Genomic DNA, 21,927 nt, shown 5'->3' on the forward strand with positions numbered 1-21,927 from the left:
TGTCGCTGGATAATCCGCATAAAAAGACATAACATATGTATATCTTCTATGACTTTTAATTATAACCATTAAGATTTGAACTGAACTTATATCCTTTTCTTCTAATTTTGTCAAAGGCATTTGACAAGTCAACAAAACACAGGTAGGCTGGGTTATTAAACTCTACGAATTTCTGCACAATCTACCTTAGAGCGAAAGTAACATCTATTATGCTCCGTTTTTCCGAATTCGTGCTGTTTTTCTGCTATTTCGGTATCATTCTGTATTTCGCCTGAAATTACTGACGTTTGTAGTTTTTAAGTGGTATGAAGCAGAGTTATTCCCCAGTAATTACCTAATACATCTACATCTACATCTACATGACTACTCTGCAATTCACATTTAAGTGCTTGGCAGAGGGTTCATCGAACCACAATCATAGTATCTCTCTATTATTCCACTCCCGAACAGCGAGCGGGAAAAACGAACACCTAAACCTTTCTGTTCGAGCTCTGATTTCTCTTATTTTATTTTGATGATCATTCCTACCTATGTAGGTTGGGCTCAACAAAATATTTTCGCATTCGGAAGAGAAAGTTGGTGACTGAAATTTCGTAAAAAGGTCTCGCCGTGACGAAAAACGTCTATGCTGTAATGACTTCTATCCCAACTCGTGTATCATATCTGCCACACTCTCTCCCCTATTACGTGATAATACAAAACGAGCTGCCCTTTTTTGCACCCTTTCGATGTCCTCCGTCAATCCCACCTGGTAAGGATCCCACACCGCGCAGCAATATTCTAACAGAGGACGAACGAGTGTAGTGTAAGCTGTCTCTTTAGTGGACTTGTTGCATCTTCTAAGTGTCCTGCCAATGAAACGCAACCTTTGGCTCGCCTTCCCGACAATATTATCTATGTGGTCCTTCCAACTGAAGTTGTTCGTAATTTTAACACCCAGGTACTTAGTTGAATTGACAGCCTTGAGAATTGTACTATTTATCGAGTAATCGAATTCCAACGGATTTCTGTAGGAACTCATGTGGATCATCTCACACTTTTCGTTATTTAGCGTCAACTGCCACCTGACACACCATACAGAAATCTTTTCTAAATTGCTTTGCAACTGATACTGGTCTTCGGATGACCTTACTAGACGGTAAATCACAGCATCATCTGCGAACAGTCTAAGAGAACTGCTCAGATTGTCACCCAGGTCATTTATATTGATCAGGAACAGTAGAGGTCCCAGGACGCTTTCCTGGGGAACACCTGATATCACTTCAGTTTTACTCGATGATTTGCCATCTATTACTACGAACTGCGACCTTCCTGACAGGAAATCACGAATCCAGTCGCACAACTGAGACGATACCCCATAGCTCCGCAGCTTGATTAGAAGTCGCTTGTGAGGAACGGTGTCAAAAGCTTTCCGGAAATCTAGAAATACGGAATCAACTTGAGATCCCCTGTCGATAGCGGCCATTACTTCGTGCGAATAAAGAGCTAGGTGCGTTGCACAAGAGCGATGTTTTCTGAAGCCATGCTGATTACGTGTCAATAGATCGTTCCCTTCGAGGTGATTCATAATGTTTGAATACAGTATATGCTCCAAAACCCTACTGCAAACCGACGTCAATGATATAGGTCTGTAGTTAAATGGATTACTCCTACTACCCTTCTTGAACACTGGTGCGACCTGCGCAATTTTGCAATCTGTAGGTACAGATCTATCGGTGAGCGAGCGGTTGTATATGAGTGCTAAGTAGGGAGCTATAGTATCAGCGTAATCTGAAAGGAACCTAATCGGTATACAATCTGGACCTGAAGACTTGCCCGTATCAAGCGATTTGAGTTGCTTCGCAACCCCTAAGGTATCTACTTCTAAGAGACTCATGCTAGCAGATGTTCGTGTTTCAAATTCTGGAATATTACATTCGTCTTCCCTGGTGAAGGAATTTCGGAAAACTGCGTTCAATAACTCCGCTTTAGCGGCACAGTCGTCGATAACAGTACCATCGGCACTGCGCAGCGAAGGTATTGACTGCGTCTTGCCGCTTGTGTACTTTACATACGACCAGAATTTCTTCGGATTTTCTACCAAATTTCGAGACAATGTTTCGTTGTGGAACCTATTAAAGGCATCTCGCATCGAAGTACGTGCTAAATTTCGCGCGTCTGTAAATTTTAGCCCGTCTTCGGGATTTCGCGTTCTTCTGAACTTCACATGCTTTTTCCGTTGCCTCTGCAACAGCGTTCGGACCTTTTTTGTGTACCACGGGGGATCCGTTCCATCTCTTACCAATTTATGAGGTATGAATATCTCAATTGCTGTTGCTACTATATCTTTGAATTTGAGCCACATACTTGTTTATCTCCTTATTTATTCACCGGAACAGTAATATTTTCTTCCCATTATCTTAGTATTTTACCTTCTTGCACATTACTGCTCAATAAAGTACTAAGCTGTTGATATAATACTTGCCCCCATATTTTATTTATTCATTGATAGTAACATTTGGTAATTGAGATATTCTGTTCTTAAATCATTTTATTGCAGTGTATTTTTCCTTCGTTGAGAATTCCGTCTGGTTGTTGTTTTCCATGCTTTGGTGTCTAGATTCAATTTCCACATTTGTTACGCCCTTAACCCTTGCAGGCTCACTGTTTTTAACTGTGTACATAAATATTTTTTCCCACTGGAAACCTCATGTATACATTTGTCAATGTTCAATCATTTTATCATGTACAAGTGCTGCCAACTGCTGGGCTTCATTATAAAACTATCAATTAGTCAGTGTAGCAGTACACAGTAGCATGTGATTACCAGAATATATGAAAGTGTTTCGTTAGCTACATTCCACTGTATAAGTGAATATTATTATTATTCTTATATTACTTGGTAATTATTGAATGACCAGTTTATTTATTACTACAATGAATATTACATACCTAGTTATTTTAGTCTATAAAAAGAAGCCAAGAGTACAAAGTGTATTTTGAAAACGGGTATATATTTTTGTATAAATCTTATATCTAAAATTATTTTAAAAAATCACATAATAAGCATCACAGCACAAAAGAAAAATTTGCTTCCCCCAGAAAAAATTCAAGTCTGAAAGGGTTAAACTGTAACTTTCCCACCGAATTTTATTTGGCTTTTCTAGCTTCCATAATACTTACTTTTGGTTTCCCTAAAAGTCTCGCTCAATATCTTTTGTATATCTCTCGCAATGATCACTTTTTATTTTTCGAGTATCCGACTACATACTATTTTGAATGATCATGTACTCCGTGTAGCCTTTATAACTTTGACTAGCTTTATTTTTCAGGAACGCTTTCTTCTTCTGAAGAACTATTTCTTTAACATCTTGGTTTAACCATGGTGTTCTGTACGTAGAACTGCCTCCTGTCACATTTACTCTATTCATACCTAAAGCCTCTTATATAGTCGATCCAAGGGTAGTCCATTTAGCTTCTACATCTTTTTCGTCTAGACATGGTTTATTAAGGATTTTCTCCTTTAATCTATTTTGATTCTACTCCTTAGTATATTTCTTAAGTAGTTGACAATTTGTTTTGTATATAATTCTGCCGCCTGAGGTGGCAGCCATCCCATGATGCCAATTTCGTCGTAATCAGAGCTTTGGAAGAAAAGTTACTGTTTCATGTAGGGTGGAAATCAGTTGGAGTCAAGTACTCACTATGGCAGTGTAATATATCGCACCTCCATCAACCCCCCCCTCCCCCTCCCACGGCACTTTCATAGTTTAATGTGGTGTCTTGTTTATTATTTTTCGATCATGTTCGTTTTGTTACCAGTGAGACGCTCACTTCAGCAACTATACCTCTGCTCCAGAGTAATTTTCACTTACTTTGAAATAAATGGACAGTTAGCATCGTTCGGCTTCTTCTCGTAACTGTCGTAGCGAACAGAAGCGAGAGAGATGCACTCACACTCTGTGTCAGGACTGCCTCAATATACTATGTGAAGAAGCTACACAATTTTTCTGTTGCTTACAATTTGACAAGAATGCTGTCTCTTTTGATACTCAGTAGCCAGAAGCAGTGAATGAAGGGCGGTGAAGAAGCAAATCTGATTTTTGAAAGAGGTGTTTATCAAAATTTTATTATAGCAGGGATGTTAAAAAACTGACGCAGCATTTCTTGCGTACATCGGCCAGAATGTGGCCATACATTCGTGCTGTTTTATCTCCGCGCTGGTATAGGAGAGCCATGTCTGTCACGGATCACGGTTGTGTTCTGTAGGCCTTTTCTTTCTGCGTCGAAACGATCAAGAAAATCCAGTTGAGTCTTGTACTTCTCAGAAACGAAATTTGAAAACTAACGTAAGTAGAAATTGTGGTACGTTATTATTTGGTCACGGTTTCATCTAAAACACGGAGAAATGTGTACAAGCTTGCCCGACGTTGAAATATCATGAAACCCTAGTTTTCAATACGTTTTCCGGCTCTTAAATAAACGGCAGAACTGACGCAGAATGCCTTTTCTCTTCACATGTGGTCTGAACACTCCACAGTTTTCGCGATGAATGTTAACAGCTTAGAGACTTTCGGCACTATAAATCCCACTACGGAACTGATTTTACCTTGGTGTGATTTCCAATTGCTATACCCATTTTGAACGGATACTGTAGGCGAAGGAGAAACACTGTGACTTTCTCGCTGTCGCAGGCTTAAGCACACTGACCTACTGCGAGAGTCAGTGTGTAGAGGCTGTTCCGTTTCCCCCATTTTCCACGCTAACTGAGGACGGTAACTACCTCCAGGCTAGCCATCACACAAAGGGTGTAGTTATTCTGCTGGTGAACAAGCTACCACGGATGCTACTTGTGGTTTCTCTGCTGTGGGGAACTGGTGCCCATCCGTTCACTGAAGATGATCTACGATCTTATTGATTAAATGACTAGGTATTTCAGAAACAAGGAAGATCTAAGAGTGTTTAATAATGGCTCTGAGCACTATGCGACTTAATTTCTGAGGTCACCAGTCGTCTATAAGTTAGAACCAACTAAACCTAACTAACCTAAGGACATCATACACACATCCATGCCCGAGGCAGGATTCGAACCTGCGACCGTAGCGGTCGCTCGGTTCCAGACTACAGAGCCTAGAACTGCACGGCTACTCCAGCCGGCTCTAGGAGTGTTGCTTGTTGTTATGATACATAAAATCGTCTCCGACTCCTAATAATGTGATGAACGGTACCCTTCCATACACTCCAAGACATGGTCTATTACCTTGTTCAGTTCTTTCAAGGACATTCTGGTACTTTCTTTGATGTCCACCATCCACTTTGTTTTTGAATTCCTCTAAGTCTCACCTTCTGTACTTCGGAACTTTACATTCTTCTGCTGCCCTAACATGCCCAATTTCATATGCAATATTTTAGTCTCCGAAGATATTTACCAAAATTGTTTCGTTTTTTTACTTCCTGAAATCACATTTCAAAAGAATCCATTTTCTTGGGATGCGCTATTTTCTTTGTCTACGGCCCGTACTCGTACAAAAATATGAAAGGTCAAAGGTTCAGAATTTTTTGTCAGTAATGACAATTTCGTTTAGCAGCTTGCTTAATTTAATTGTAGCAGCTTTCAAGTATGACACCAGTCGTATTATTATTTCCTCATTGTGCAGGAGTGTTTTTTTTTCTGTCGTATATCCTTAATATTTGTATCTATCAATTCCCTCAATGATATCACCCTCTGTCACAACAGTCTTCATTCCCATTGTCAAAACTTTTGTTTCGTTCAAATTCAGCGTTAGGTCAAATTCTTACTTTCTTTTCGTAATGTTTCTAATATAATTTTAATTTCTCCTCCACCACCTGCAGTAAGTATTGTATCATCCGCATACCTTAAATCGTTTATTAAATTCCCCACAAAATTAATTCCACTTCCCATACCTGCAATACTCATTACTTATTTAAGACACAAACTGAAAAGAAGCTTAGGTAGTATACATCTCCTTCTGACTTATTGCCGTATTCCGAAATTTTCTGTATATTTTTACTGTACTTCTACTGTTGCTTCCACTTTCAAAGGACCTCTTTAAATAGTCCTATGAAGATGTGTTCATTCATTCATTCTTTCCAGGCGATAATTTTGTAGCACTACCAAGAATGACTAGACCTGGCGAGTTTCTTTTAGATTAATAACAAGATCATCATAAACATCATCATCAGCTATTTAACGTTAACTTTCTGATAAAAAAAACCTCCTACAGACTTCTTCATACATTACAGACTACAGATAGAGGAATTCACATTAATTTTTCATATCTTCTAAAGGCTTTTATTTTGTCACCGACGAGGTTTCCCCTCCTTGTTATGACCCAGCAGAGATCTTCTTTCGTCTCTCTGCCACCTTCGTGTCTAAACAGACTCCATTTCATTTTCATTAAAGTGTTGTTAGGTAGGTTTTTCTGCATCTTCTAGTAATTCCCATCACGCAACACACTACCGATCAGTGAGCAACCCACAATTTTTGAATACATTTCGCATTCACTCGCTCACTGCCATACGTAGAACTAGTAATGTGAGGAACCTTCAAAAAGTGATTTACATATGTCGTCCCACGCTAAGGCACTCGCAACAGGAGTGGCGCGTGATCTTAATGGAGTACAAGTTCTGGGTTCCTACACACATTCTGCAGCGGTACAATTACGATATATATCACGGCGTGCGAATGAAATGGGGCGGGAACAGGAAACTTAGTCTAAAGTTCAAGTACTTGGAACGGTGTGATCCTTGTGAGGAAAACGTCTAAATTACACACATATTCACCGTGACATTCTGGCAGTATACAGATCAAGTGCAATGTCGCATCCAGCCCTACTGAAACAGTGCCAACAATATTACAAAGGCCGCACAGGCTTGGGTGATGGTAATCGGGAAAGAGGGCCATCGGCGTAGACCACGGACGACAACTTGCAGGGAATGATTCGAGCAATCGCAGAGTTGCTGTAACGGACTTCTAAGCAGATGCGCACATCAATTGACAGTGCTCATTCCATCGTCAGAGGTCGTCTGCACTGCCGAAAATTATGTTCGCGCTGGGTCACCTGCACACAAAGGCACAAGGTTGGTGGCCTCTCTGGACTTCCTTGAGCTTTAGTCTGTGGATGACAATGATTTCCCAAGCACCATCATTATCGTCTATTTGACATAGGTCCGTGATTTCATAGCTGCAACAAAGATAGCGTCTGGGGAATGGGGACACGCCTCACGGTTTCCACGGAAGAAGTGCAAAGGTGCGCTTATCTGCTGGGAAGTTCACGGACACCGTTTTCTTCGACTGTGAAGGACTTGCGTTTATGGCAAAGGCCACAACCGGTGATGCCAATTCGTACTGTGCAACTCTGACATTGATGCGCAACCGTCTAAATGACAGGACAAGTGGAAAATTAAGCAATGGATTTGTTCTACTGAATGACTTCGGAGCATTGCAGCTTTTTTCTAGCGAGGCTTCTGCTCTCTCGAAGCCTCACACGGCGCGCACGGCGGAAGATTTGCCACAAAGTTCTCGATGGAATATTTGGAAGCATCCATCATACTGTCCATGTCTAGCATCATGCAAATTCCATATATTTGGAGTCCTGAAGAAGGACATTCATGGTCCTCGATTTGCTTCGCGGACGAAGAGATGCACGCCTGAGTATAATCATGGTTCCGTAGGCAACCGCAAGCATTTGTCCATCATGGCATTGACTGTCTTGTTTAGTGAGATAATTTCATTAACAGTTACGACGATTAGTTTTGAAATAATATTATGTTTACTTACTTTTTTCCCATTTGCTTATAATAGTCAAAAATTTTTGCCGCTGTCGAGTTTAATTACATGTCAGTGCTGGTTTCCTCGTACTCAGGCCTTAGCCCTTTTTCCTGTCAATAATAATATCACCCAGCCGAAATTCTGTGGATTATATCAGAACACAGTCTCAGTGATGACATGCTGCAGCAACCACATGAGTGCCACTATATTTGATGGCGTGTGCCCCGCTAGGTAATGCAGATTTACCAGCTTGTTGTATCCTCGTGCGACAGCGACGATCCACGTACCTGTCCTCAACAGTGCGAATAGTTCGGACGATGTAGATCTTTCTTTAGATACTGTTCCGCCTTCTGAATCTCTTGTACAAAAGAAGAACATTCTCATTACGTTGGGGTTCACTGGCCAAGTTAGCTGGAACTCACGGTCATTCAGTTTGAGGACATTTGGAACGACAAGCATGAAACGCTGATCGCCGAAAGTTTTCGGCATTGCGAGCTGTTTGTTGAATCCAAATTCGGCCACTCTGCTTTCTAAGTAACGAAACACGTTAAGGCTTTTTCGGTAGGCATCAAAGGTTTACCTGTTATTTACTACATCCATTGTTGCTGGCCCGTACGGAGGCACAGGAAAGTGTGTTACACGCAGCTGGAAGAAACTGAGGAGGCGGCGGCATAAAAGCAGTAGGCCGCTCACTGAAACAGTAACGGGAGGGGCCGAGGGATCGTTCACCGGCGCCACAAACGCTTTCGCGCACCGAAGAAAAGTGACGGTACGCCTTTCTCCGGTTGGAAAGCAAGACCCTCAGCCCTGACCGTTGTACAGGTCTACGAGCTCTCAATGCAAGAAATTTACCACTCGCCCAGTGTATTTTTTTCCCTACACAAATTATAGCAAAACATGTTTCAACATAACATAACATCTTTTGGTTTTGAAGAAGGACGTTGTTCTACCAACCTGTGTTTAAAGTATTTTATTTTATTTGCACTTCTAGTTTCGGGCACTGTCCATTATCAAGTGTATCTATAGTAACAGGTGTGGATACATCGTCGTCCTCGCCCATGGCTATCTCGTGCGTACACTCGAAGAAGACCACGGATCAAAAATTTTTTATTCAATAGACTGTACATCACGTACGATGCAGTGCGTTCGCTCTCCGTTAGGCACCGCGCAGAAGTTCGATATTTAAACCAAACCTCAAGCTCGTGGTATGATACCTGTGAAATTAATCCCACCAGATGACCCTTCTCTACCAGCCAAAAGTTGGAGATGAAAATTTCTTGCACCATCAGTTTTGAAGCGAATACGCTAGTCCATTGTAGCAGGCTCAGCTGCAGAGGTGGATTCTTGATGACCAGCAAGTTCGGTGAAAACTTGACACAAAATAATGGAGAACAAAGTAAATGTCCTCAGGTGCCAACCAGGGCTTCAAATGTCTTTTAACTCTATCGAAGTGCACGTCAAAGAATATTATACGTATAACAGGCGTGAAACTATCCCCTTCCGCAAGCGTGAATGTAACGTTGCTCATCTTACCTTAACACGGTTGCGCGGCTGCTCCTCCGTATTAGTAACGGCGGAAGTGTTACTCGCAGAAATTCTTCTACACGTCGTCTGCGGCGACCCTTCCCCGCGCTTCGAGGCCAAAATATACGGTGTAGTTCCAAGTTAAAGAAGTAAGACGCGCCGCTTACTCTCACCACAACAAGAATATTTATTTATACCAACGAGAAAAAAGTCATACAAAGATATTATGAAACAGATTTCTACTGCTCCATGACAGGACGTTTATGATGTTTGGAAATTACAAATTGACAGAATACCTAAACATTAAGCAAACGTAAAACAAAAAGTAAAAAGTTTCATAAAACGAAACATAAATATTCCACCACTGACGTTTCTTTATATACTCTGTAGTTCATATGGAGTCCCAGAAGTCGATACATTTGATGTTAAAACTGTGATGCAGAGGTCCATTTAGGCTCATGATACGATGCCACGTTCGTGCTATGAAGAAACGAGGAGATGACTTTAGGGACTGTTTTATGATCAACGAAGTAAATGAGCTAGCTGACCGCACACCTCAGAATAAAATAAAGTCTAAGAATGGTAACGCTTACGGACCCACCCATCTGCCCACCCACTCACCCTCCCACCCACACACAAACACACACACAAAATTAAAAATCTCATAGCTGCTGCCAGGCTGAGTTCATCTACCCTAACAAAACGAAGAGGAATTTGCTTCCTTCACATAAAAGGAAGTTACAATCTTATTCCCGGTACTCATGGGATTTATTTCAGTAATTATGCTGAGATACAAGTTGCATCTAACGTACAGTACAGTTCTTAGATCAAGCAACTTTTACCCAAAGTTCAAAATATATCGATATGAAAAGGCTTTGATAGGAGACGATATGATAGAAGTGGCGATGGTAAGATGATTGAAAGAGCATATTGAACACTTCATGAGCATTAAAATAATCAAATCGTACAAAGACTCACATAATAAAATAATGATTATATCTAGTGGCACAACTTGACTAGAAGAAGGGATCGGTTGGTAGGACATGTTTTGAGTTCAAGGTATCACAAATTTAGCGTTGGAGGGCAGCGTGGAGGGTAAAAATCGTAGAGGGAGACCGAGAGATGAGTACGCTAAGCAGATTCAGAAGGATGTAGGTTGCAGTAGGTACTGGGAGATGAAGCAGCTTGCACAGGATAGAGTAGCATGGAGAGCTGCATCAAACCAGTCTCAGGACTGAAGACAACAACAACAACATCAAGTGGCAATATCCAGAAAAATACAGATAAATACGAAAAAATAGTTAGTGTAAGTTCCATACACAGATGTGAGTCTTGAGGACGTTAGCGGAATACGAAACAGCTACTCTGAAGTGACTCTAGTGAAGTTCTATTGTCACTGGCTTCCTCCGATATGCTAAAAACACGAAGTGAGTATCTGTACTCATTAGATGGCTGTAATTGTGGTGTGAGCAATGTAGCACTGTGTTTGTACTATTATGAATCGTATGTAATGAAAGAGAAGAAGAGGACGAAAGCTAGCGGAAATAAACTTCCTACTCATCTATACTAGGACGAGGAGACAACCAAGCCTAATGGCACTTTCCAACGGCTGCATTCAGACGGTCTGTTCCTTAGCAGTACCTTGCTTCTCACTGAAAGGACTGAAACACTTCCAGGGAGTGCCACGAAGAGAGTGAGGTGGTTGTTGCCGTTAAGTGAAATGCCCTCACTCAATCATACCTCAGCAAAGAGATATGAATTCGTTCCATCATCGCAAATCCTGAAGATCAGGAAATATTCTCCTTTGCTGACCGTACACTGAGGATGCAAATTATTCAAACATCAAGACTCACACCAACAAATCGCGGCTACGAATGCTGAGCGGAGAGACTGATGAAGTTGAACGACGTCTTCCGTAACCATGCTGGGAGACTGATGTCGGAATTTTATAAAACTGCCAAAAATCTAAGGATGGTTGCAATGAAGGAGAGTTATCTCCTCATCTCCTTCCGAATATGAGTCCGTTGCCTTAAAAACTGCCTCAACTCTGTCCTTAACAGCACCAAATGTTGTTCCTCGTACCGCATCACGATCCAGGTTTTCCTTGCTTCTGTTGTGACATATGAAGAGCGACATGGGTGCTTTGAGGAGTTAAAAATGTGGCGTCACCACTAGACACCACACTTGCTAGGTGGTGCCCTTTAAATCAGCCGCGGTCTGTTAGTATACGTGGGACCCGCGTGTCGCCACTATCAGTGATTGCAGACCGAGCGCCGCCACACGGCAGTTCTAGTCTAGAGAGACTCCCTAAAACTCGCCCCAGTTGTACAGCCGACTTTGCTAGCGATGGTTCACTGTCTACATACGCTCTCATTTGCAGAGACGACAGTTTTGCATAGCCTTCACCTACGTCATTTGCTACGACCCAGCAAGGCGCCATATTCAGTTACTATCGTATACTTGAAGAATCTATTCTGAACAGATAATGTTGTGAATTACGTACCGTCAAGAGCGACGTTCATCATTAATGGATTAAAGTTAAGTATCAAACTAATTACGTCCGCTTTCTGAATTCTCATTCGTTGTCATGTTCCGGACCTCACGTCAGTATAGCTCTTCCCTCCTCAAGCCAGGCTGCGTGAGCTAAAACGCGTGCATTTCGGCTTCCACTCGTAACATGGTGTTGGCTCTTCTGCCAACCCCAAAAAATAAGTAAACTTGTCCAACTCTTAACCAATCCGAGATTCTGCTCCATCTCACGTAAGACAGTCTTTGGTGGAACGTAACGATCATCGTGCTTTTGCAACGGGAAGGTCCCAGAAGCCCACCAAACTCTCAAACATTTACGGGTATTTCATCCGCCAACTGATGCACGACCATCACGAACGGTCCATTTGCCACGCGGTTGCGTACCGTCGGTTAGAGATATTTTAGGTTACTTTCACTGCAGATCACGCCAGACTTTATCTTCTGCCGTGATAGTATTTTTGCGTCGGTCCGTAATTTCTGATCCAATGTAGGGCGTCAGAGACTAAATAAAAGGAAACGCCCCTTAACGATGACCTACTGGCACGCTCGGCTGTTTCTTGGTTATGAATGCCCCCATCCTAGCTCCGGCTCCATTAGAAGTCAGTTCGGCAATTAGTGCTGCTAGGAATAACCGTAAGTCAGCATCCACAAAGGGCAACAACGCCTCCGCGCTTTATTCGTCCGGCACGGAGCACCCCGCTGGCCCGGGCGCTCGCCTCACGAATATATAAATAAATAAAGGCGGCAGCCCCGGTCTCGGAGCCAGGCCGTAATCTGCAGCCCGCAGTATTAGGGTCGGCCGCTCCCCAGGCAATTAACGCCGCTCGCGCCTGATGAACGGGGGTGCGCTCCGAGTTATCGCGCCGCCTCTTAATGGCACCCACAGGCCTGCACAGGCCACCGGGTCAACGGCGGCGTGCTAGGGTTGCCGGCTGCCGAAGTGAGGTGAGACTGCTCTCAGCACGATGGCAGAGTCGTTACCATTCCAGCTATTGTAGCTCTTCTCCTCGTTCTTCTTTACTGGCCACATTGTTAACTTACTGAGTGCTCCAGCGGTCTCCCCCCCCCCCCCCCCCCCAACACACACACACACACATCTCACCCCTCGACTTTGATACCCCCATCTCTCTTCCTCTCTCCCTTTCTCTCTCTGTCTCTCTCTATCACCATAAGCACACCAGACAAAAAATTCGTCATCCACATGGAGACGTCACGATATTACCGTGAAACATAACCTATAGCCTGAATTCGTCGAAGAAGAAATTTCACAAGTTTCCCCATGTACAGTGTAGTGTCGTGGTCGTATTTTGGCGTTCACTTCTTATGGTATCTTAAATTATGTTTTCAACTGTTACACTACTGGGCATTAAAATTGCCACATCATGAAGATGATGTGCTACAGACGCGAAATTTAACCGACAGGAAGAAGATGCTGTGATATGCAAACGATTAGCTTTTCAGAGCATTCACACAAGGTTGGCGCCGGTGGCGACACCTACAACGTGCCGACATGAGAAAAGTTTTCAACAGATTTCTCATACACAAACAGCAGTTGATCGGCGTTGCCTGGTGAAACGTTGTTTTGATGCCTCTTGTAGGGTGGAGAAATGCTTACCATCACGTTTCTGACTTTGATATAGGTAGGATTGTAGCCTATCGCGATGGCGGTTTATCGTATCGCGACATTGCTGCTAGCGTCGGTCGAGATCCAATGACTGTTAGCAGAATATGGGATCGGTGGGTTCAGGAGCGTAATACGGAACGCCGTTTCGCTGGATCCCAACGGCCTCGTATCACTAGCAGTCGAGTCATCTCGACAGGCATCTCATCCGCATGGCTGTAACGGATCGTGCAGCGACGTCTCGACCCCTGAGTCAACAGATGGGGACGTTTGCAAGACAACAACAATCTGCACGAACAGTTCGACGACGTTTGCAGCAGGATGGACTATCAGCTCGGAGACCATGGCTGCGGTTACCCTTGACGCTGCATCACAGACAGGAGCGTCTCCGATGGCATACTCAATGACGAAACTGGGTGCTCAAATGGTAAAAATTTCTTTTTTTCGGATGAATCCCGGTCCTGTCTACAGCATCATGATGGTCGCATCCGTAGTTGACGACATCGCTGTGAACCCACATTGGAAGCGTGTATTCGTCATCGCCATACTGGCGTAGCACCCGGCGTGATGGTATGGTGTGCCATTGGTTACACGTCTCGGTCACCTCTTGTTCGCATTGACGGCACTTTGAACAGTGGACGTTACATTTCAGATGTGTTACGTCCCGTGGCTCTCCCCTTCATTCGACTCTGCGAAAGCCCATATTTCAGAAGTATAATGCACGACCGCATGTTGCAGGTCCTGTACAGGCCTTTCTGGATACAGAAAATGTTCGATTGCTGCCCTGGCCAGCACATTCTCCAGATCTCTCACCAATTGAAAAGGTCTGGTCAATGGTGGCCGAGCAACTGGCTCGTCACAATACGCGTCACTACTTTTGATGAACTGTGGTATCGTGTTGAAGTTGCATGGGCAGCTGTACCTGTACACGCCATCCAAGCTCTGTTTGACTCTATGCCCAGGTATATCAAGGCCATTATTACGGCCAGAGGTGGTCGTTCTGGTTACTGATTTCTCAGGATCTATGCACCCAAATTGTGTGAAAATGTAATCACATGTCTGTTATAGTATAATATATTTGTCCAATGAATACCCGTTTATCATGTGCATTTCGTCTTGGTGTAGCAATTTTAATGGCCAGTAATGTATATATGTAAAGCACAGTGTATGACTGTACCTCTCCGAAACCCATGGATGGATTCCAGCAAAATGTGACACAGAAACACCAGGCCTCACGAGTATCAGCACTGTGGGTTCTTTACCTTCTAGCCCCAATAGGAGCAGAGGTACGGACAAAAGCTTTTTTCAGCCCCTGGTGGATAGGTTATCCTGCACAACAACAGATACGTTTGTGGGAGCAGTATTGGCTTGCCAAATCAACCAGCTTTGCAGGCTGGCCTACACATCAGAGATAAGAAAGTGTCTTCTTGCCTCTGACATGTAGATTGACCTACAAGATAGACATGTTGTGTTGGAGTTGTATCAGCCTGTTTTATTGACCTACTTTGCATGGTGACCTGTTTGTCAATGGTAAATAAATGGTTTTATAGACTCTGTTGTGTAGTCAACCCTCCATGGCAGGTGTGTTGAGGGAGTAATATCAGCCTGCTTTATTGAACTGTGTTGCAGAGGCTATGCATGTTGATGAGCATGTCTGGGAACAGGTTGATACGGAGATACTGAGGGGTACAAGGAATTGGACAGAGAGTGGGGAGGAAGGGGAGATGTGTGAGACAGGTAGAAGGTGGAGATGGACAGAGAGAGGGGGTCAGTGTATGGTAAGAGGGAGAATGAGGAAGATATGGTCAGAGAGATGGTGGTGGAGGAAATGGAGATAGAAAGAGGCAGGGACGATGAAGAGATAGAGGGAATAGGGAGGAGGAGACAGATAGAGATGGGGGAAGGGGGGCAAGGTGGAGAGACAGAGGGAGGAAAAGTGGAAAACAGAGAGTAGGAGGAAAAGAATTGTTCATTTTACATGTCAAATGCAAATGCAGGTGAAACTTCAGGGAAAACGCTAGTGTCAAATAAAATGATTGGGAATGTTAGCTGCAAGCTTAATCACAAGCATTTATTCTTATCAACAATAGCCTATTGGACCCACTGCTGTATAAACGAGGTTTACAAATTCCTGTTACTAGTGGAATAAAAATAATAATTTTTCCATTATCAGTAACAAGATTCTCATTATCTTTGCCATGGTTATAAATCGTTGTTACTAAGAGACAAACGGAACTGACAGGCGGTCTGTATGAGAGACTGGTGGTGAAATTCATTTACTAGGTGCTAAATGGGCTGTTGGCGGCAAGGCTGAAGGTGTGCTGGAATGAGCGGTATTTCGCAACAGTGTGTAGGCTATGGCCATACGTGTTGGGTATACTGGCCACATCTCCCAGTGTGCAATAGTGTGCACCTGTCTGATGTTGGTGTCAGCGATGCTCAGAAACCATGTGTCATCAAGGGCACCAATGATGTCTCTACTATGGTATATGCAAGGGAAGTGTCCTCTCTCGGCTCTCGCTAGGAAGTGTTTCCTTTGCATCTCGACGATAAATGTTCTCTTGGACGAATTCTTCGTGTTCTCCAGAGCTCTCTCAAAGCGCATGGCTGTATAACCTAACCCATTCGGCCAGTTAATGCTGTTCTTCTGGCCACTCAATTAATTGTTCAACATCATCACAAGATATTTGGAACCGCCTACAGTCGTCGTAGTACGAAGACCAAACACGAGTTACTATAGCCGGCGTTTGTTCACCTCGAAAACCACATGTCAGCCGGCCGCGGTAGTCTAACGGTTCTAGGCGCTCAGCCCGGAACCGCGCGACTACTACCGTCGCAGGTTTGAATCCTGCCTCAGGCATGGACGTGTGCGATGTCCTTAGGTTAGTTAGGTTTAAGTAGTTCTAAGTTCTAGGGGACTGATGACCATAGATGTTAAGTCCCATAGTGCTCAGAGCCATTTGCACCATTTTTTGTTTGTTTGCTTTAGACGGTATCTTTGTACTTTGCAAACACTTGGCGGGAAATTCTGGAGTAATAAAGACAAGTCGCGTTTGTGATTCGGTAGGCAGCAGACATTGTAGCTGGAATTGCTAGCTCATGGAAGCGGACGAATGAAGATTCTTTTATTCCGGTGTAAGAAGAGTTAAAGTACCAATACTCAAACTGTAGATATGTATTTCATTTTGTAAATAGTGTTTCACCAGACTTTCAAAATCCTAGCAATTGTGGATGTTCTCTGTACAAAGCAGACCTGCGACATTATCGTATCTCTTTAAGAAGACGATGAATTCAACTTCAATACCAGCAGTTAAGCAGAAACGATATTTTAGTAAACTGAATTCATCCTTTAGCCCATCTCAGTCCAGCATAATGACAAAGATCCTCTCCATAGACAACTCATTGTGTTGGTTAGTTAGTTGATTTGGCGGAGAGACTCAAACAGAGAGGTCATCTTTCCCATCAAGCATCCTACAGACTCGTCCATTCGTCACCCCCACTGCGGCATCTGTAGATGCTTTCTTAGCTTCAGTTTGACAATGAGTGTGAGTCCACACTACACACAGCAAAATACAGCACGCAGTGCGTCGAGAAAGTTAACTCTTCTGACATTCAGTAACGGCTGCAAGATGCCCGAAGAGTCCCTCGTACTGAGCGTCTGCCTCTGAATGATGCGGTACGAGAGGACACTTTTCTCAGGTGGCTATTATATACCGGGTGTTACAAAAAGGTACGGCCAAACTTTCAGGAAACATTCCTTACACACAAATAAAGAAAATATGTTATGTGGGCATGTGTCCGGAAATGCTAAATTTCCATGTTAGAGCTCATTTTAGTTTCTTACACCTACGCTCAATGGAGTACGTTATCATGATTTCATACGGGATACTCTACCTGTGCTGTTTGAACATGTGCCTTTACAAGTATGACACAACATGTGGTTCATGTACGATGGAGCTCCTGCACATTTCAGTCGAAGTGTTCGTACGCTTCTCAACAACAGATTCGGTGACCGATGGATTGGTAGAGGCGGACCAATTCCATGGCCTCCACGCTCTCCTGACCTCAACCCTCTTGACTTTCATTTATGGGGGCATTTGAAAGCTCTTGTCTGCGCAACCCCGGTACCGAATGTAGAGACTCTTCGTGCTCGTATTGTGGACGGCTGTGATACAATACGCCATTCTCCAGGGCTACATCAGCGCATCAGGGATTCCATGCGACGGAGGGTGGATGCATGTATCCTCGCTAACGGAGGACATTTTGAACATTTCGTGTAACAAAGTGTTTGAAGTCACGCTGGTACGTTCTGTTGCTGTGTGTTTCCATTCCATAATTAATGTAATTTGAAGAGAATTAATAAAATGAGCTCTAACATGGAAAGTAAGCGTTTCCGGACACATGTCCACATAACATATTTTCTTTATTTGTGTGTGAGGATGTTTCCTGAAAGTTTGGCCGTACCTTTCTGTAACAGCCTGTATAGGTAACTTATGGTCAGGCTGCAGCCAATAAGTTACAGTATCCAGTTGAAGCTAAAACGGGGATACAGATTACCCTGTTACACCCGCTCTTACAGATAGACCCAGCCGGACGGGAAGGCCGAGCGGTTCTATGCGCTACAGTCTGGAACCAAGCGACTGCTACGGTCGCAGGTTCGAATCCTGCCTCGGTCATGGATGTGTGTGATGTCCTTAGGTTAGTTAGGTTTAAGTAGTTCTAAGCTCTAGGGGACTGACGACCTCAGAAGTTAAGTTCCATAGTGCTCAGAGCCATTTTTGGAACAGATAGACTCGGACATTACCTTTGAGGTCAAGACTGGATATTTTGCAGGCGAGACGAGGTGTCTTAGGTGCCTAAGTGCCCGTGAAAACAGCAATGTATGCTTGCAGCTCTATGAAATCGATTATAGTCATCTTCAAGGCGGGAGCGTTCACAGTGTGAAGATGAAGAAGAAAGAGCAACGGTTATGTGAATATACAGGGTGAGGCATAACTACTGCCACCTAGCATAACTCCGAAAGTATGATGGTAGCTGAAATGTTTGTGGGACAAATGTTGCATGGGACAACGGGGCCCATAATATGACTTTGGTTTTTTGTTGCTAGGTGGGGTCGTGTCAGAGATATGAAGGTCAACTTTGCTTTTTTAAATGTAGTGCTACAGTTTTGTTCTTGTTTTCTGATAGCGGCTATCGAGAAGAATCCAATGATGTGTTAACAGTAAGGTCGACGAAGGTCACAAAAGTGGCATGAACATTCATTTACAGAAGGTGTCTAAATGATGAACATTGGTATCAATGCAGTGCTGCATTCTTCTTGTCATGGATTGAGTGATATTCCTTATCACATCGGCACTTATCGAAGCACATGCTCTCACAATTCTCTCTCTCATACCTTCAAGTGTAGTTGGAACGTCTTTTACGAATCCCCTCAAGATAAATTCCAGAGGCGTCAAGTCTGGCGAACGACAAATCTCCTCTGCGTCAAAACCAACGATTTGGGAATTGTCTCTGTAACTTATTTCTAGCCATCAGCGAAAAATGAGCCAGAAAGGTTGCATGAAGGGCCATTTACAGAAGGTGCTCGAAGTGATGACCATTGGTATCAAGGCACTGCTGCAATCTCATGGGTTGAGTGGTATTCCTTATCACTTCGGCACTTACCGAAGCACAAGCTCTGACAATTCTCTGATACCACATTCTGTTCCTTGTTGCTAAAGGTATTTCTTCCAATGACAGACCTAGTGTTTCTTGCAGGAATGTAGTGTACTTCCAACCATTAAGCTTTCCTTCTATGAAATAAGGGCCTGTAATTCTGTCCTCCAGAATCCCACACCATACATTAACCGACCACGGTTTTTGTTGTGCAATTTGCTGCGGCCAACATGGATTTTTAGTTGTCCAATAATGCATGTTATGCAAATTAACATTTCCACGGTTCGTGAAATGTAGTCTCGTCAATAAATAACATCAGATTAATGAATGTGCCATCCCTCTGAATCTGAAGGTGAGGCCATCGGCAGAATTCAATGCGACGCATACAATCGGTACCAATTAATTCTTGGTGGAGACTTATATGGTAATGATGATATTTATGGTGATGCAGAACACGAACAACAATATTCTGTCTCAGGCCATATTCACGTGCGATTTGGTGCGAACTAAGCGCAAGGATCTCGAACCACAGAGGCAAGAGTACCAGTTTCCGTTTCCTCGTTAGTAACTTTCCTTCGTCGGATATGTTTCCGGTGCGTTGTAGATCCAATTTTTCTCATTTTATCGTACACATATTTAAATGTACGACTTGTAGGGTGAGTAGGTTGAGGATACCTTTCAGCTTATAAGTCTCTAGCTCTGAATGAATTTCGTTGTCATTCTCCGAAATTGAGAAGCATATCGACTTGTTCTTCGAAGGAATACATCATTCAGATTCGCTTGATTCGGCGATACTTGTCTTAACGTTCCAATTAGTGTTGTATTGCGAAACCGTCGACTGGTGTTTTATGTCAACTGCACGTTATATGGATACGCCGTATTCGGCGAATATTTACTATTTGCACGATATACGAGAGAGAATTGTCAGAGCATGTGCTTCGGTAAGTGCCGAAGTGTTAAGGAATACCACTCAACCCAGTGGTGCCTTGATACCAATGGTCATCACTTCGAACATCTTCTGTAAATGGCCCTTCATGCCACCTTTCTGACCTTCGTTGACCTTAAAAGAGGGGTCCATGACCGCATCTACATCGCTCTAATGTGACCAGTGTACCTTTTAAGGCGTGATTAATATTTTGTGCGGTGAACTGACTAAGGCAGTGCTTGACAGTTTCTGTGATAGGAAAGCACACAGTTATTGCTAGAGGTCTTTGCTGAAACGGCCTCGTTAGCTGTTTGTAAGAAGTGTAACATTCGTTTGCTTCCATGGCTAGGCCGTCCACATGGACACAGGAAACTTCGACCACTGGAGAACGACTGTGGTCCGAGGAGTGGAAGATTAGTACTGAAAATCTTATGCAGGTCACCTAAGCATACTATAAATCAAAATCCCCTGCCGCGTTTTTCTGTTTGTATGTGAAGGCTGTTCCAAGAAACCACCGCAGTGATCATTGCACGGTTTTCCCTAGAAGACTCATTCAAGAGTAAGATCTGTGCATATAACGTATTACGCTATGGTCTTAGACACTAAGTGATAGACGTGCAAAACCGGGTCACTAGCACTGTGTAAGAAACGATATGAAATGCGACGAGCAAGCAATTACAGTGTAAGGTAAAGCAAAGGAACGACTTAAATTTTTCGAAAGGGTGTGGGAAAGTAGGGCGCATCTGTAATGGAATTCACAAAAAAATTTGCTAGTGCCACCAGTGCTAGAATATTGTTCCATGTTTGGAGATTTTATCAAGTAGACGTAACAACAGATATCGAACGAATTCAGAGACACATTGCTGGGATCCTAAAATGTGTGGCATAAATTTTCGGGGAAATTAATTGGGTGATCTCGAAAGTGAGAGGAGATAGTTCCCGGAAAGCATAGTTGGGTAAATATAGAGAATGTGTATTCGACCAAGCGAAGTGGCGCAGTGGTTAGCACACTGGACTCGCGTTCGGAAGGACGACGGTTCCAACCAGCGTCAGGCCATCCTGATTTAGGTTTGCCGCGATTTCCCTAAATCGCTTCAGGCAAATGTCGTGATGGTTCCTTTGAAAGGGCACTGCCGACTTCCTTCTCCATCCTTCCTTAATGCGATGGGACCGATGACCTACCTGGTTGGACCCGTCCAAACCAACCGTTCGAGCCGGCCGGAGTGGCAAAGTGGTTCTGGGCGCTACAGTCTGGAAACGCGCGACCGCTACGGTGGCAGGTTCGAATCCTGCCTCGGACATGGATGTGTGTGATGTCCTTCGGTTAGTTAGGTTTAAGTAGTTCTAAGTTCTAGGGCACTGATGACCTCAGAAATTAAGTCCCATAGTGCTCAGAGCCATTTGAACCATTTGAGCCAACCTTTCGAAGAACACAGTACGACAGATCTTGCAAGATCGTCGTATACCTTGGGTAGGGATTATGCGAATAAGAGAGATTCAGTTGCCTTTGACGTGTACTCATTTTTACCTCGTTCAATACGAGAACCGAATAGAGAAGAAAATCGCCAACACCGTCTTCGCGACGCACTGTACAACGACTTGCGGAGTGCATAGGAGGTCTGTTCAGAAAAAACCGAACTTTGGTTTTTTTAATTTTATTATTAATTTTACAGATTATTTGTTCTTGTATCCTTCAGAGTACTTCCCTCCCCTATTCACACATCTTTCCCAGCGGCGTCCAGAAACCATTTCGCAATACAATCCTGGATAGCTTCATTAGAAATGGGGTATAAGGTCCGTGACGAATTTGCTTAGATGTCATCAATAATCTGAATACGGCATACAGAGCTCCATCGCAGTCCTTAACACTGGTAGCATGACGCGATAGCGTGGACGTGAACC

This window comes from Schistocerca gregaria, chromosome 3 (genome assembly GCF_023897955.1).
Source record: "Schistocerca gregaria isolate iqSchGreg1 chromosome 3, iqSchGreg1.2, whole genome shotgun sequence".
Classification (NCBI taxonomy): domain Eukaryota; kingdom Metazoa; phylum Arthropoda; class Insecta; order Orthoptera; family Acrididae; genus Schistocerca; species Schistocerca gregaria.